We start from the raw sequence: 19142 nt of genomic DNA, 5'->3' as shown, positions 1-19142 counted from the left end.
CACAAAACAGAAGACTACATTAGACTATACATGCAGTATATAAGGTAGCTACTTTCTATAAGTTTAGGATCAGTAGATAACAGAGTAATATTTATGGTACATATAAAACCGAAAATATATAGAATAGACAAGAAAGTATCAGAATTAAATCTGAAAATAAGTACTTACAGAAAGCAGTTTGATAGATATGAAATTTGTGAAAGATTAGAACAATGCACTATGCAACAGGTCTATGTAAAATGAAGGAAATAAATATGTTTCAGGTCAGAGCATAGTTACAGTGATGCATTCAGAATTTAGATACCATGTTAGGAAAGGTTGCTGGGTTGGGATGAAGAAAGTACTCTTAATAATTATTTGTCAGTGCAGTTTACCAAAGTTTTAGAAAGAAGGGGCAGTCAGACAACAGATTTAAAGTCAGAGTACCAGCTACTCTCAATGACGTCATGGAACAGCTACACAAATCCTGTATGTTGTACTTGTCAAGACAGTAATCCTTCCTTGCTAATATAATGCTCAGAATGCAAAGCTGAACAACATAATATAGCAGGAAAGAAAAAAATGAACCCATTTGTTGCATGGCAAGAAAATCCCTACTGACAATGCAATTCCCTAGAATGCAGACAAGCTGCTTTATCAAGTTAATTTGTTTCTCTGACGTACTTTGAAGTTCAAGAGATTCTGACAGTGGAGCTCTCACCAGGCTAACGTCTCTTATCAGCATATTATTGTAATTAACTTAGCTCCACCATCATGCTTAATGACTTTGATATCTTTATGAATAACAGTAAACCCTGATGGTAGAGCACAGCATAACAGGGGACATCTTTACATAATTTTTACACAGATGTTCTCTGCTGTTCTGTGTTAGTCTGTCGTGTAACACAGCACAGCACAGTACAGCAGCCATTGTTCTTGTGGTGGGGTATGAATGATTAGGATATCACAACACACTGGTCACCACTGTATGCAATGTGTTGTAGTGTGCAATTTATAAAGAACTGGTGATGTTTGTACTCTACCATTAAGCACCGTATCTATGTCTCTGAAACATGAGCCTGAAAGCAAGTATACAGTGCATAGCACAGAGAGAGCTTATACACCTCTGTATACTGTGTGCCTTTCAATGCCAGGGACAGTCTTTATCTTTATTGCTTAAACCAAAAATATCTGCCACTAGATATTCTGTGGGGAAAAAAGGAGAAATGTTATTAATTAGTGAGTATCTTTCAGAGGATGCAGATGTGTGCTTTCTTTTAACTTGGTCATTACCTGAGGATATTTATTTCTTAAAGATGGTGAACTTGAAAAAATGACCATAATTGAGCCAAGCAATATCTTCAATTAAAATAAGGTATTGTGACTATTTTAAGGCTGAGCAACCTCACTTTACAGGATTAAGGATATCATTCCTGAGACAGCGAAAAAATCTGATACACAACCATAAGCATTAAAAAACAAAACAAAGCAAGCAGACAAAAAAAAATTGGAAGGATAAGTGGAGTGTGCAGGAGCTTTCGGATATGTTTAAGGAGATGCAAGCAGTGAGACTGGTCATAGACTTCAGATGATGTCAGTCCAAAGGTGATGTAAGACCTCTTCTCGTGTCTTTAAGGTAAAAAGAGTCTGCTACTGCATGACAAGTGTTAAGGGTGTAAAGAATACATATCAGGTAGTACTCATTTATATTGTGAGTGTACAGGTATACAGACATTGTGGGCTGGGGTATGTAGGAAGAAGAATGTCACTGCTGGACAGATGTTAGAATATGTGGTGAGTTGGGAGGAGGAAGTACGGCAAAGGGAGCAGAAAGGAGAGTAGATGTTGACTGCAGGATGAGGGAATTTCAGAACAGCAATCTTATAAGTATTTCTAATTTATTTATCCATATTGTATTTGCATAAGCAAGCTCAAAGCTAAAAAATGAAAGGCATCAGATTCGCACAAATGCAAAACCAGTCTAGTTTTCTGAAATGTGAAAAACACAGCGTCAGAAAAAAATACATTAATTTAAAAAAAAAAGGGACAGAATTTGAAAACAATTTGTTATTTTTTTCCTAATAAAAAGGGTTTTGTAACTTACAGTGATAAACTTCAGTTTCAGGTCTGACAGTTACATGTGGACAATAGGAAATGAAACAAGAAAAGACATTTATATAGACTTTTTGGGCTGTTTTTGTACAATCTTCCACCTACCATCAGCTTTCCCACTGACCACCCTAATAATCTATTCATTCCCCTGGGGGAAGCTATTTAGCTCATTTATTCATGTAAGGATTGGACTACACAGGAGTATAACCATCCTATGCTTGTATTGATATTTTTGTTTAGGTACAACCAGTTCCCAAGAGATTGACAAGCAATGGACTTGGGGATAAGTGCATCTGCCTCTATAAGCAGCTATCAAGAACCCCATTCCCCTTGGAGACAGTATATTGGTATGACCATTGTTCCCCAATGGTGATTCTACCACCAAAGATGTGCCCCAGACATGCCCCAAATAGTCCATTCCATTAAGGACGCTAGCGGGCAATGCCATTCCATTCCTTTCCTGTTCCACAGCTAAGACTGCTACCACAGCTGCATTCACTTCGGTTGTACATAGGATTCCTTCCCTTTATGCCATTGACCTGAGTAAAAAGAAATTACATAGGGAATTGTCACATTACAGAAATGACTGCCAGAGTGACTGGAAGACAAAGCAGAAAAACTAATTTGTTTAATAAATTAAAAAACAATGAAGGTCTTTAACATTTATGCTGCAAGTTATAAAATGCTGTGTTTAGTGATTGCATTCAAACTTCATCTGTAAGTTACTTGAATACAGAGGGAAGTTAGTACTGAGAGGGAAACTGAGAATGTTGTTAATGATTAGTAAACAAACAATCTTTTGAACCTGTAATATGTAAATCTTCTGATATAAAACCATCACAGTCCACAGATGGGGCGGAAAGCAATGGAAGTGAAGGCTAAAAGAAAACACAAAAATAAAAGCAGGTGCCAAGGATAGCAGAAAATCTAACAATGTTGCCAATGTAGTAAGTGTTTTTTACAGGGGAGCAATACTTTAAAAAGTATTTTATTCCTACAAATTGTATTAGTAGTGTTGACTTATTTTTGAATACTAAGCAGCTCTGAAGGAACATGAATTTAAAGTTGTATTTTCTGATAGCACATTTATAAAGATACTGTATAGTTCAAAAACACATCAATATTTTGCCTTCCCCATTGCATCCTGTTATAGTGACATTTGGAAAGGCAAGTTAAGAAAATAATGAACACTTTCAAAATGAGCATTATTGTTTCCTACAAGAAGCATTACAAAAAGATTATATCACAACACAGTTGGGTGCATACCTCTCAATCTCTTAGTGCAATAATCTGGACAGAGCCAAAAATAATGGGGGGCAAAGGCACAAAAATTGGGAGAGATTTTTTTAAATAGTGCTCTTATAAACTTAGAAATTTCTAGAACAACAACATTTTTATTTGCTTGCATTTTCTGTTTATGAGATCTGAAAATCAAATGTATATCATTTAGTGACTTCAGTCCTCAGTGATTTGCCAGAAAACTATACATTTTATAAGGAGCATGCCAAAAATATGAGGCAAAAATCTGGACAGTTGAGATATATGGTTAGGTGCCTATTTGAAGGACGAAAAAAACAGTCATACCACCTATATAACTTTTCCCCAACAATGCAAAGCTATTTAGTAATTCCACATAGAAGACCAGTTGTATCAGCTATTTATTGAATTTCTAAACCCATGTTACTGTTCTTGGACATGAAATTCAGACCACTAAACTCACATATAAAAATTTAAGGGTACTAGATACTGCAAACGTTTTTCATATACTTGATAACATCTGGGTAGGTATTGTTTGGAGCAAAGTAAATCTTAACAGCAATAAATATACACCTATCCAGGCGGAACGTAGGAATGAAAGCCATAATCTATCATCTCAAAAGGTTAGGTTTTGGAATAAAAGAGAAAACAATCTGTTACAAAGCCTAAACAGTTATTCATAAAAGAACAAAAACATTTCTCTCATGCACAGCAACTGTACATACCAGATACAAAGAAAATAAATGATTGTCACTGTGACATCAACTTACTCTCGTAATTGGATAATGAGAAATATATTACAGGAAAAAACACTTTTGAAACAGCTGACAACTTGGTTTATGGTGCAGGCATCTGGATGACATACTAGTGATATTTATTTTATTTATTTTTATTTACTTTACATTTGTTAACAGGGGGAGTCCAACTGGACACAGGTCCATTTTCAGTGGAGGCCTGGGGAGAAAAGCTCCACATAACACTAAGAATGAATACATATAGGCATACATAAGCAAGCATTAACATTTTCTAGGTAGTTGCTCCACATAACACAAAGAATGAATACATCCAAGAATACAAATAGGCATACATAAGCAAGCATTAACAATTTCTAGGTAGTTGCAACGGTGAATGATGCATGAAGAAAAGCTTGAGTTACACTTTTTTTTTACTAGAAGGTTGCTCTTTCTGTTCAGAACTTTACATTAGTTACACATGTCTACCGGTACTGTAAAGGACTTATGATTGGAATAGTTGGATCATGACAGATTCCTAGCAACAGTGCAGAGTGTGGATTAACCTGGGGAGTAGCATGAGCAAAGCCAGTTATTTAAGTAATGGGTTTTGAGGAGTTTTTTTTTTTAAATTGGAGATGGGAGGTGATAGAAGTTAACTGGATTGGGAGTCAATTCCAGATGTTGACAATAGAGCAGGCAAAGAGAGATTTCCCAGCTTCATTTGTATGTTTGATGACACTGATTAGGTTTTGATTATTCGATCTTAAGGCTCTAGTGGTGGTATAGTGATGAATTAAGTGCTGAAGGGCCGGGGTTTTTTTTGGAAGGTAGTAGAGTTTGTGAGCTATTAAAGAGTTGGTTGAGTAGGAGTAGCTGAGGTAGTTCAAGCCAATTTAGTTGCTTGAGGACAAGGCAGTGATGGGATCTATGAGTGGCATCTGTGGCAAACTTGGCAATCTTGTTGTAACAAGATTCCATTTTGTTTAGTTCGCTGTAGCGAAGTTTGGTAAAGATAGGGGAGGCATAAAGGAGAATAGATAGGAGGTGAGTCCTTGCAATAGTGGCTTTGGTATGTGTGGTGATGAACTGTTTGTTCCTATAAAGGCGACCAAGTTTTTTGTTAACTTTCTTTATAGTTTGGGCTAAGTGTATGTCGAATTTCAGATTATTGTCAATTTCAACACCTAGCTGTTTAGTGTGTGTGGTTGGGTTGATCTTTATGTTGTCTTTAGATGTAATGGTAAAGTCGTTGTTTAGAGGGTGAGATTTTCCAGGACTGAAGAGAATGAGTTTTGTCCTTTTGGGATTAAGAATACATTTGATGTTAGTGAACCATGATTCTTCAAGGGTAAAGTTGTTTTGAGTTATGGTTTTATGCTCCTTTAGGGTGGGGGCTGCAGATATAATTGTGGTGTCATATGTATATTGCACCACTGAGGCTGAGGGTGAGGCTGAGGCAGTCTGATTAGTAAAAAGTGAGAACAGCAAAGGACTGGGGATAGACCCTTGAGGGATGCCTATGGCTACTGGTAGTAGTGGGGACAGTTGGCCTTGCCATAGGACAGCTTGTTGATGGTCTGATAAATAGTTACTGAACCATGATATGGTGGAGGAGCTTATGTTAAGGATAGATAGAGTCTCCAGGAGTATAGTATGGCTAACCATATCAAAGGCTTTGGATAAGTCTAAGAATATGGAGGATACAAATAGTCCTTTGTTTCTATGATGATTGACGGTGTTAGTGAAAGAGAGTAGTTCTGTGGTGATGCTATGGGAAGGTTTAAAGCCGTGCTGATATTTGGATAGTAGGTCATTTTGTAGAAGGAACTGCATGAGTTGATAATGAATACCTTTTTCCAATATTTTTGATAGAGGAGATAGAATAGCGATGGGACGATAGTTGGTTAGCTCAAGGGATTTACCTCTTTTGTGCAGTGGTATAATATGTGATATTTTCCATGAGTGATGTACTTTACATTCTGATATTGACCTATTTATTAGGATGGACACTGGGTAGGCTATTGCTTCAAAAAGTCTGCTGGCAGATTATCAGCTGCCAGTGTGGTTGGCTTACATGTTTTGAGGAGATTAGCAATTGTTTTTGTAGAGACTGGGTGCAGGGAAAAGCTGGAGGGGTATTTCTGTGTGTTGGGATGGGTTGGGATGTTTATTGAACTGGGGGGTACCAGTACTATTTTGGGTGTTGGCTAGGGTTTGGACTGTTTCTGTAAAAAAAATATATATTAAATTGGGTGGGAGTGTTTTCATGGTTGTTTGGTAGTATAGGGGATGGAATGGTGGATCTTACTGAGTGAAGTAAAGTATTTATTGTGGCCAAAAATGTATGTGGGTTATGAGCATATTTTTCTTGTATGGATTTGTAGTAATTAGATTTGTCAACTTTGATTTGTGTTTTGGCTTTGTTCTGGAGTTCTTGATAGTGTTGTCTCAAGGTGGTAGTTTTGTTTTTGAGAAACTGTAGCCAGACTTTGTCCCTTTCTTTCATTAATGTTTTGGTATCTGTAGTTAGCCATGGAGCATAGTTAGTTTTGATTCTAATGGTTCTAGATGATGCATGATAGTTTAAGATGTTTAGGAAAGAAGAGTTGAAGTACTCCTCAGCTTTGTCTAGAGTTAGTTGTTTTAGTGGAGTCCAATTACAGCATTTTAGTGCATTGTTTAATTCAGTAGTTCTAAAGGACTTTTTGTTACATATTACTCTGAGGATGGGATAGTGAATATGGTTGGATCGGTGCCTGATTAGGTAAGTTACTTGATGGTTGCTCAGACTTTCAGGAAGATAGCCTGACTGCTCTGCAAGACTGCGGTCAGATAGCAAAATCCAGTCTAGGATGGACTGGCGATTGGATGTTTTGTCGATTCTAGTGGGAGCAGATATAATTTGGGTGAACCCATGGAGGTTAATGTAGGTAGTGGGGGTTTGGCTTGTGCAGTCAGCCCAGTCAATATTAAAATCACCTAATAGTATGGTTTCTTGTGGGAGAGAGGTTGACATGCAGTTTAGAAGGCTTTCCAATATAGTGGTATTATTGCCTGGTGGGATATAATCCCCTGCAATAATTATATACACTCAAATTGTTCAATTTTGAGGTGATCTTGGAATAGTATTGCTACACCTCCCCCCTTTTTCCCAATTCTGTCACTAAGTATAATGTTATATCCAGGAGGTGTAATTTCATTGTTATGGTTTTCTGGTTTAAACCAAGTTTTTGTTAGTACAGCAACTTCTGGTTTGTATAGAACTAGGAGGGTGTGGAGGTTATGGGTTTTGTTAAGTATGCTTCTAGCATTCATGTTCAAAAGGAGGAGAGAGGAGGCAGGCCTTAGATAAAGAGGATTTGCCTATTTAAGTTTGAGTTAGTAGACATATTGGGCCCTGGATTAGGGTGAATGTCCCCACAGCAAGTGAGTTTTTGGAGAAGGTATAGATAGAGTTTGGTTAGTTTGTGAAACATTTTAGTTTGTTTTAGGGAATAATAAGGATTGATTTTGTAGGTTGGGTTATTATGTAGGTAGGAACAAAATTGGGAGGAGGTGAGGTCGCAAAGTGATATAGGGAAATGCCTTAGTTTTAAGGGACGGGTTAGGGGTTCTGTCTGCCATGGTGGGGTGGGTGGTGACATATAGTTGTGAGTGGTAGGAGGTAACAATAGACAGCAAGAGGAGTGACAGGTTAGTTAGTGTGTAAGGTATTAGTTTTGGTATCAGGAATGGAAAGGTAACCTACAACATGAGCAATGCTTCAACAATATAGAAATGAATGCTGTAAAGACCTAAGTTTTACAAGTTGCATAATTAACAGAGATATTTCTATAAGTATTAATGAAGATGGAATACAACATTCAAATATTTATAGGAAACTGACGGCCAGGAATACAGTGCTGTTTTATACAACTTGTCCTCCAAAGCACATAACAAAGAAATCCCACTTTCACAGTTTCTATGCATCTGGAGAATAATTTGTTGAAGCAAGCCCATTTCTTGAGGAGTCTGTCAGGTATTAGGGAGGAGTGACAGTTTTGCCAGCTCTCCTATCCCTAGTGGACATGTAAACTTACAACTAAAGGACAACCTGTGATTGATGATTGCCAATAAGATTAGTCCAAAGGCATGGAAGCATGTAATGTGCATTTGAAATTAAGTTGACAGTGGGTAAAATATTCCAGAAAATCCTTCCACTATGATCAGGATGGCAGTGAACAGGGATGCCATATTCTCCTCTCCAGTTTATTTGAAAATGTACACTAAGGATTTTTCTCTCAGTTTAATTTCTTCAAGTTGTTTGTGTTTTTAATATCATGATGAGAATAGACCCCATTCCTAAGTTAAAGTATGATTAAAGTTCCTGAAATTAATATTGTTTCAATCTTTGATGTTAGCCAAAAATGTCTTTGCAGCACCCACAACATGCCCAGAAATGACTCCTTCTGCAATTCTTACATAGTTAAGTGTATTGGTAACATATCTAAATAACACTGTAAATTCTTTTTTATGAGACCTGTTGCCCCAACTCCTATTGGAACTGCCAGGGTATCCATCTTCCACATTGCCTTTATTTCTGCCTGCAAATCCTGGTGTTTTATGATTTTGTGTCTCTGGCTGTACATCAGACATTGTAATTAATGGGTGTAGCAGCTTCAATGATTAATGTTACTTTTGTCTTCTTTTCATGAACTACAATAGCTGGTTTCTCACATTTATCTTTTGAACTATTAGTTATGGGTGATCCCATGTGATATAAACTTCATCATTCTCTATAATGCTTTGTGGTCCATGTTTCCAATATGTTTCAGCTACATTAGTATTGTAATGTTTGCACATTCACCAATGCAACAGTCTTTCCACATTATTATGCCTTTCAGTATACTGGCCTCTCTCATCAATGTATCATGGCCAGCAACAAGATGTGCAACTGTTTCGCATTCTGTTTTCAAAACATGCATTTGTCTCTTTCTCTCTCATGCTCAATGGACTTTCTGAACCAACATGTACATAGTCCAATATCCTAGGCTGCCAATATTAACATTTCATCTTTTGGTTTAAATTCACTTCTTCTTAGCCATTCCTGTGTCAGATCCTAATCAATATGAGGTTGCTCCAGGAGTTTTCTGGACTTGCAACTACATTTATGCCTTCTCCACATTTTTTGCCTTCTCATCTGAGCCTTCTCCTTATATTCTTTCTTTTGTTTTTTGGCACATCCGGTTGCTGCCTGATTTTTGTCTATTTCTGGTTTGATTTCCATTCCCGCTTGATGCCGATATGCTTCTGCTAAATTAAGCAGGGAAGTTATCTTAGACTTATTTTCCTCATGTTTCAAAACGTTCATTATGTTTGGGTCTTGTGAGGTCAGCAAATATGTATGCAGTCCCATGATTGCAGAGCTGTACATGTAATCATTTATGAGGAGACCCATGCCTCCTTCAGAATGAAGACTATATGATCTTGATATCCACTGTTTTTTTATATATCATTTGATAAGCTTGAATCATTGTTCTTGTTTTCCTGTTCAACTGATCTAATATCTTTTGGGCCCAGTCAGTCACCCCAGAACTATAAGTTAGAACAGGAAGAACAAATTGATTTATAGCTTGGACATTATTGTTAGATGTCAGGTCTGTTTTCAGCATTAGTTTTAGTCTTCTAAAATATTCCTTACTGAGTTTTGTTCTCATTTGTTTATGTTTTATTGTTAGTCCTTCATTGGTTCCCAAATAATTGTACACTACCTCCTGCTCAAGTTCCTTTATAAAACATTCCTGTTTCAGACTGATAGTTTATTTGTGCTGCAGCTTTCCTGCTTTAAAAGTTACTTTTGCATATTTATCAAAATCAAATGGTATTCTTATATCATCTAAGAAAGTTGTGACCACTTCCAGTTGTGCTTTCAGCTCCTCTTCTGATGAACAATACAATTTTAAATCATCCACAAAAAGAGGATGGGAAGTCTTTACATGTTGTTTTCTGGAAGCCGAATTGTTACCATGACCTAATCTGTTAAGTAGACAGTTTAATGGGTTAAGGTCAATACAAAAGAACAATGGTAACAAAAAAGCACCCTGGAATACTCTCCCCCACTGAAGTTTTAGAATTTGTATCCCTGGGATAAAAATTTGTCCTTTTTCATGGTTTAGCTGCAAAGTGGTTTGCCACTGTTTCTTGGTCACTGTAATGTAATTGATCAGTCTTATATATTTGTAAGCACTCTGTTATCCATGAATGTGAGGTGCTGTCAAATACTTTTTTTGTAGTGTATCCATGCAATACTTAGATTCTTTCCCTTTTTACAATTCTCCATTATGAATTTATTTAATGACAAATTATCCTTTGTTCTGTATGACTTTCTTTTGTAACCCTTTTGTTCTACTGCCATGATTGAGTTTTCTTCGAAATGACTATAAACTGTCAGCATCAATTCCAGTGTATAGTTTATATATTGTCAGAAGGCAGGTTATTGGCCTATAATTTTTAGGATAACTTGCAGGCTGACTCTTAAGGAGGAGCATCATTTTCCTTTTATTAACCAAGTTGGTGTCTGTTTAGGGCATGCGTATAAGTAGTTCTTACTCAGGGCTAAATCTTCATGCAAAGATGTTAATACTTTTAACCAGAAGTTAGGTATTGCATGTTGGCCTGGGGTTTTCTATTTAGGAGCTTTTCTTAAATTTGTTTTGATTTCTCTGGCCATTTACTTCATCCCATTTCATAACCTGTACATTTGAGCTATCTACTGTTCCTTTTACTTCTTCTATCCATTCAGCATCTTAATTATGTTCCCACAGGATGTCTATAGATATTTCTTCAATATATGTCTATTTCTTCTTTTTTTGGTGGTATTTCTATTGCTTTTGCTTTGGTTTAAAATTCTCTATAAATTTTTATGAATCATCAATGAATTGCTTATTTTGTACTTATCCTTTAATTTATCTACACATCTTCTAAGCTTTTTCTTGCTGTGCTGATATCTTTAGCTTATTATTTGCAGTAGTGTACGATAGATCCTGGTCTGTTCTAATGCTGCACATTGATTTTATCATGTCTATCTTTCTAAGTATTTTTGTTGATCTGTTCCCTCTTCTTTACTCTTCTGACGGTGATGCTTCTTGTCTTAACTGCTTCATAGTTGTCTATATTCAATACTTCCATGATGACATTTAATTTCTTTCCTTTCTTTCCCTTATTGCCTTATATTTTTGTGGCAAGACTTTATATGTTATTTATTTAGCTGCACAGTAATACATCCTATTTACTTCTGTTATGTCGCATGAATTTCTATTAATATTCTTGATTAATGTGTTCATTTGTTATATCAAACTTCTAACATTTTGGGTCTTACTGACTTTCTGCAACCTAATTCTTTCATCAGTCTTAATATGACTGTCCATCTCTATTAAATCAAGTAACTCTTCCCTTAGATCATTTTCTTCAAAACTGAGGGCACATTCTTTGTTCCCTGTTTTCTGCAGGCATTCTACAGAAAGCTTCAGAGTATCTTCCTGTGACATACTGTCTTCAGTTACATCCTGTGTCACCTGTTGCTCTTTCATGCAGGAACTCATTAGCAGTGGTGGCTGGTGACTTCAAATTAAAGGGGGTCTGCAGGAGACAGCTGAATGGGTGGGGCCAATGGGAAGGGGTGTGACCAAGCTGAAAGGGATGGAGCTATGCTCAAAAAGACAAAAACTGGGACTTTAATTAAAACCATCATTATGAGAGTCCAATCAAGAGAAAATGAAGTATAGAAGTAAAAAATATTTCAATGCATTGGCTATATGATGGCTTACTTAATATCTAGATGGCAACAAAAAGGTTGTGAGGCATGAAAAAATAAATTACTTTTTAAATACATTACTGGAATGCCAGTCAAAATCAAGTATAAAACAACAAGCAGCACTCAACTCAAACCACTTCTCCTTACTCTGCAGTTCTAATTATAATTTATATTCAGCTTTATAAAAATGCCAAGTAACATGCTGAAAGTAGCAATCTCTGTGATAGCCCCTCTTGTAAAAATGTTTATTATCCAATAAGACCTGCTGCTGAGCCTGACAAAACTATTTACTTGTTTCATAGGGAAAACGTGATCAAAGTAAAAAAAATGAACAGCAAACAGGAAACAAACTGAAGATAAATTGCTTAAAGGATTAATGCACATGTCATGGACCACACATGATAGACTGGCATTCTGTTTAGTTTACAGGTAAAACCTGCAAATATGACTACAAATCTCCAACAAATGTAATGAGCTTCTGAAAATACTGTAATCCTGTCCTTTATTACAAATACTGTCATATGCATTTCAGTACCTAAGGCTTATATGTTATCTAGTTATGTAAATATTATCTGCATGACAACAACAAAAAGGCTTTCAATGTTGGTAATTCTTTAACAGTATGCTTATTAAAGTTTACTTGCATCTTACAGTCTCAGACAAGCTTAAATGATGGTCAATAAAGCATTGCTACTTAAATACAGAGCAACAGGCACTGCAACAACATGCATTTTCTGAATAAGAAGAAGCATAAATCAACAGTATAAAAATATGACAGAAAACCAGAACATTCTGCAAAATCAAGGACCGATGAGTACTTATGTCTACCTTGGATGGGGGGATACACTGCACACTTATACTGCATAGCTGCTCTTTGCCTTGCTTGGACACATCCATGGTCACTACGTGGGAGAGTGAGGTGCAACAAGTATGTCACAATTTGAAATGTCTCTGGCTGACAATGATGGCCCTGACACATTTATCATACCTCTCAGTCTCAGAGAAAGATATCTGGACAAAGCCATAAACAGAAGTGGGACAAAGGCACAAAAATAAGGACAATGTTTAAATATTGCTCTTATAAACTTAGAAAGATAATAGAATAGTAGATCTTACATTAGTATGAATTTTCTAAATGATATGAAATCTGAAACTCAAATGTCTGTCATTTTCTAACTTCAATCTTTAATGATTTTCCACTAATTTGCTAGAAAACCATAATTTTATGAAAAACGGACCAAAAATGTGATGCAAAAATATAAAATAGCCACACAATACAGCTGGAAGCCTGTCAAAGAAGGGGCACTTTTTTAATATTAGTGCTGATAACTTGATCAGCTGACAAAATAAGAGAATTTATATGCATTTATGAAATTGAAAGTAATCTATAACTGCGATCATTACAATTATTTATTAATTGTAAACTCTCCATGTTTTCTTCCAAATTTGCCATTTTGCAGAGGGGTTATTAGGCGGTGAGCAACATTTTGAGCAAAAATTGTGGACAGCTGAGAGGTTTGGATATACCTAGGTCTGTAAAATGATTTATTTGTGCATACCTCTCAACATCTTAATGCAGGAAATCTGGACAATGCCAAATATATTGGAGGAACATGCAAACAGTGTTAAAAATTACTCTTATATAAACTTAAGACAGTTGACAGAATAACAGGTCTTGCTTTAGCATGCATTTTTCTGAAGAGTATGAAGTATGAAACTCAATGTCTGTCACTATTTAGTGACTTCATTCCTAAATGATTTGCCAGAAAACCACACATTTTATGAGGAACAAACCAAAAACAAGAAGCAAAAATCTATTCATTCTGCAAAAATCTAGACAGTTAAGAGGTATAGTTCAGCTGGGGGCTGCTGAGTTTGCCGCCCTTCCACCCCTCACAAAATCATGGTCCAAAGGGGCCTCCCCCCTGCAGCTATTCCAATGTCCCATTACGTGGCTCTTTCACCCCATTTACCATAAATACTGAAATGTGCATACTGCTTTACTTCTATGATGATTTGGATTTCATTTAAAAATTGTATTTTACATTTTACAGCACAAATAGTAATAGACATCTGCTAAACAAAGCAATGCAGTCTCACAATGAAAATAGACTTAGCATTAAATCTTCTCTACCCTTGGAACTCACATTCATTGAAACAGCATTGAAACACACATTCAAAGAAAATACATCTGGCCAGTGGCAGATAAAGATGAACTTTGGGATGCTTTCAAATCATAGGCCCCTCGCACAGGAAACATACATGCATTCTTTGATACACCTTCCTGATTGCATTAAATTTTATTCCTTGTATAATACAGTACAGTTGTTAGAGGGCATTGTAAATTTGTTTTGAACATTTTTCCAGTAAACAATTAAACAAAATGCATGCACCAATAATGACAAAACTGCCCAATTCAGAACATATACATCATAAAACTCTACTCAAACTACTACAATCCACAAGTATCAGTAAATATGTACAAAACCTATGAATCTCTTCAGAAGTAAAAGTCATCTAAGAATTCCATATTAAAGAGATCTGTAACTAATGAAGAGGTTGCTGCTAGCAAACAACTTTATATTTCATTGTTTCATCCACAAATAAAGTGCCTGTTGCCCTTGAGGAATAAATTGCCTATGTTACATTTGAAAAATGATAAGTTAGTAATATTGCAATAGAGAATAGATAGCAAACTAATAACAGGTTCATCATTACTAGGTATCTCCATCAAAGAGGACATTCTCAGAACTGCAGCATCCAGCGGCTTTAAAAGTGCAACACAGTACTATATCAGCAATGCAGCTATGTACTGTGGGAGTAGAACCCACAGCCTTCTGCATCAAAAGCAAGTACACTGCCTGTTGTGGTATTAACAATGCAAGCAGACTTAGCATAAGCACTAAAACTTCTCTTCAAGCTCTCAGCTCCTTGTAAAATCCACTCAACACTCAGCTGTATCTCTCAACTTTGAAGCACAAGAAATCTGGAAAAAGCCAAAATTTATTGTGTGTGGGGGGGGCAAAATCCCATAAACTAGGAACACATTTTAAACATTGCTTATATAATCTTAGAAAGTTGCTAAAATTAAATGCTGTATTATCACCATGCATTTCATTGCCAAGTCTTAAACTCAGGACCCTGTGCACTACAGTCAGAGCAACATACTACTATGCCAAATCAGCTGCTTCTTGAAGGACAGGTAGACTAAAACTTCAATGGCTATCATTTAGTGAATTCAGTTCTCACCATAGCTCTCAAACTCTTAGCACAAAAAAATGGATAAAGCCAATAATGGGGGAACACAGCCCCAAAAATAGGGACACATTTCAAATATTAATCTTATAAACAGAAAATTGCTAGAATAAAAGCTTTTGTGTTTCCATGTACTTTCTGAAGAATATAAAGTCTGAAATTCAAATGTCTATCATTATTTAGTGAATTCAAAAGCCAGAAAAACACAGATTTTATGAGGAGCAGAACAGACAAAAATATGATCTTCTTATTTTGGCGACCCATTGTTCCATCATGATATGACATAACCCATGTTAGACTTTCTACACTAAATCCTTCACTTTGCAGGTATTCCATAACTTCAGCTTCTATTTGTTTAACTTCTACTCTCCTTTGCTTCATCTCTACATTCCCCCTTTGTGATCTTATTTTTTCTGTAATGAAATTTTCCATATCTGGGTGCCTTTGCCTGTATTTCTCTTCAAATATCTTTGGAGATGCTTTTTTATTGATTAGTTTGGCCTTTGTTTTTGCATAAATATTACACCATAGAAGCCATGGTGGTGCAGCGGTAGCATTGTTGCCTCACAGCAAGAGGTTCTCCTGTTCAATTCTCAGCTGGAGTGCCTTCGGTGTGGAGTCTGCATGTCCTCCCCTCGGTCGAGTGGCCTCCGAAAGACATGTGTGAATGGGTGTGCCTTCGCTGAAGGTTGGGTGTTGGGTTGGCAACTTGGCACCATAAAAATCTACTGCCAATCATTAGCAGACCGGAGTTCCACTGTGGTGACCCCTAACCGGGAAAAGACAAACAACAACATCAGATCTTTCTTCCTTTTCCCATGTCCATTTTCCTTTTTATATCTTTCAAAAATATGTAGGTTTTGTTGTTTATATTTTTGCACTTCCTCAGTTGCTTCTTTTTCTAGATGGCCCAAGGTTTCTTGGTCTATGTAGTGTTTTCATGAATCTGTTGTGTTAATTAACACAAATTTGCATTTGAAGCTTTTGACAGTGTTTCTTGTGCAAGTATTTTTCTTTCCTCTAATTTCTCACTTAATCCTTTTGAATATCTTCTATCTGGGAATTATGGGCTTCTTGCATAAAAGTAACAATACATAATTTCTTTCTTATCCACAATAGTCCACTATGTCATCTTTATGCCTCTTATTTTGGCCTGTCAGATTTGTGTTTTTTGTCGGCTGCTACTTCCCTTTACAACATGGGGACCATCCTTCCCCTGGGTCTGGCCTAGCCCCACTGCAGAATTGTTATTATGTCTTGAGGATTCTACACTGTCATTTTTTCCCATCCTGGCACCAGTGTACCTACCAGGATTGGGCCCTTTTTTATCTTGATCTTGCACACCCAGCTATCTTTTTTTTAATTTTAACCTACTTCTGTGCATGATATATTCTATATAAATTACAGTCTCTATATCAGTGTCATCTTGGTGAGATTTTGTAAAACCAGGGTCCACCTTGTGAAGGTACTCACCAAGACTTGAGGAGGAATGTTACTTTCCTTTGCTTACTGATTTTTCCAGTTAAGTATGGGGATGTGACCCTAGTCCAAAGATGTAAGTTGCACCAGTGTTGGGGAACAAGGAGTTGATAACAGAAGTGAGGCTCCAAGATACAGCTGGTGGCAGATGGCTTTGGTGGGAACCAAGACAATTAAAAAAAACGACAATTAAAAAAAACATAGTTTATGCTACAATGAAAGAGATACAATCCAGGGTTATGCAAAAGTGGGCATTAGGGATATAACATAAGAAAAATAAACTTAAAAAAGTACTGGTTATGGCTTAAAGTACATGTATAGGCAAGAAGGAAAAGAAAAGAAAAGTAAAGAAAAAAGAATGGGAAAAAAAACAGAAAAGTTGCAGCCAGTACTGGTGGCATAAAGGGTTAGAGATTTGCCTCCAGTTTTGGCAATCTGCATTTGTTTAGCATCTCATTTACTTGACAGGGGAGAAAAGGAGGCTGGGAATGCTCATCTTGGAGGGAATGGATGGAGCCAGTAATGGGTTGTTGCATTGCTGCAGTCTTTTGGAGGAAGGAGCTAGGCCCATGAGTTGAGGGCATATATGAGGGCAACCACGCTACCAACTGATAGTAGACTTCACTATGTGATGCACTGCACAAGAGTGTGCATTTGCACAGGAGGCATCCATAGGGATGTATGTTGTATGTTCATTGTCTAGAGGAAGAGATACAGCTAATAACTGCAACCCTCACAGCTGCCTAAATAACTGCTTCCTCTGGATGGCTTATAAATAAAATGTTTGTAGAATTTCGATGATGAGCAGGCTTGGGGACAAAAAAAAACAATAAATATATATTATATGTAAAAAAGTAAAGATGCAAGAAGTTAAGTTTATTACAAAATATATTCACAAGGCAACTGCAGTTAAAGAACGTTTACCAAAGTATTTACATATTCACAGTAGTAATACAGTATTAGCCACAGCCTTATGTGGTATGGCACAAATAACATATAAGAATGCAAGGTTTGCCAGGAGCAGAATAATAAAAAAAAAAGTCATCAGTTGGATAGGAAGGAGAATATCACTTATTTTATAAAGGGGTGTTATCCATGTAGACATTGTAGTATATGTAATTACATTAGAAATGGCAAAGCATTTAAACTTAGCAACATGGAGAGGGATTACGACATTTGGCACTATATTAACTATCAGACACAAAATATAAAATACACAGTTAGTTGCTGTCATCGACATTTCTACACAGGAAAAACAATGCAGTGAAGAGTACATACTTGTGTTGCATAAAGTAATATCAGAATAATCTAGAGGTACCAGAAGCTGCTGAAAGCTGGGAGCAGAAGGTGAAAGGGCCACATGGTGATCTTAAAGAGTAGTTTTTTTCACTGTCTACTGCCATAATTGAAGCTTATCTGTGACAAAAGATATTTGTAATGTAAAATAAGTTACATTTGGAATGAGTGCACATTTACAGAATGTACACATGAAGCTCATGCTGCACCTGCATGGTAAGTGATGTGACTGCACATTTATAGAATTTATACATGAAGCTAATGCTGCACCTGCACAATACGTGATATGACTGCACATTTGTAGAATGTGCACATGAAGCTCCTGCTGCACCTGCATAGTACGTGATATGACTGCACATTTATAGAATGTGCACATGAAGCTCCTGCTGCACCTGCATAGTACGTGATATGACTGCACATTTATAGAATGTGCACATGAAGCTCATGCTGCACCTGTGCTGAATGTGATATGAATGCACATTTACAGAATGTACACATGAAGCTCATGCTACACCTGCATGGTACGTGATGTGACTGCACATTTATAGAATGTATACATGAAGCTAGTGCTGCACCTGCACAATATGTGATATGACTGCACATTTGTAGAATGTGCACATGAAGCTCGTACTGCACCTGCATGGTATGTGATATGACTGCACATTTATAGAATGTGCACATAAAGCTCCTGCTGCACCTGCATAGTACGTGATATGACTGCACATTTATAGAATGTGCACATGAAGCTCATGCTGCACCTGCGCTGTACGTGATATGAATGCACATTTATAGAATGTGCACATGAAGCTCATGCTGCACCTGAATAGTACATGATCCAGTAGCCACATATTCAAAAGTTGGAGAAAGAAGTGCACTAGAGTTGTGACACACTTACTGTTGCCACACAGTGAGCAACCACCACAGAAGAGTGGTGATACACTGTTAAACACTGCTTTCAGACTGTTAAACACAGTTGGTCTCCAAAAGAAGTGTTTAAGAGAGCTTCCCACTGCTCTTTTGTGGTGACCGCTGGTTGCTGCAAATGCTGTTGTGCGTGACTAGAGCTTAACAGTAGTAAGAGGCACTTAATAAAAGCCTGTTAAGAACCTTTCCAATGTCAGAGTGTTGCTTAACAAGCTTGAATTTTCCCAAATTCAGAGCATAATCATAGAGGTCCATTCACTGCAAATCATTCTCCTCCAAAAATAAGACATAAAATTCATCACAGAATATCTAGA

The sequence above is a fragment of the Protopterus annectens genome, chromosome 13.part0 (genome assembly GCF_019279795.1).
Source record: "Protopterus annectens isolate FY-2018-M chromosome 13.part0, PAN1.0, whole genome shotgun sequence".
NCBI classification, from domain to species: domain Eukaryota; kingdom Metazoa; phylum Chordata; order Ceratodontiformes; family Protopteridae; genus Protopterus; species Protopterus annectens.
Note: the sequence above shows the minus strand (reverse complement) of the source record.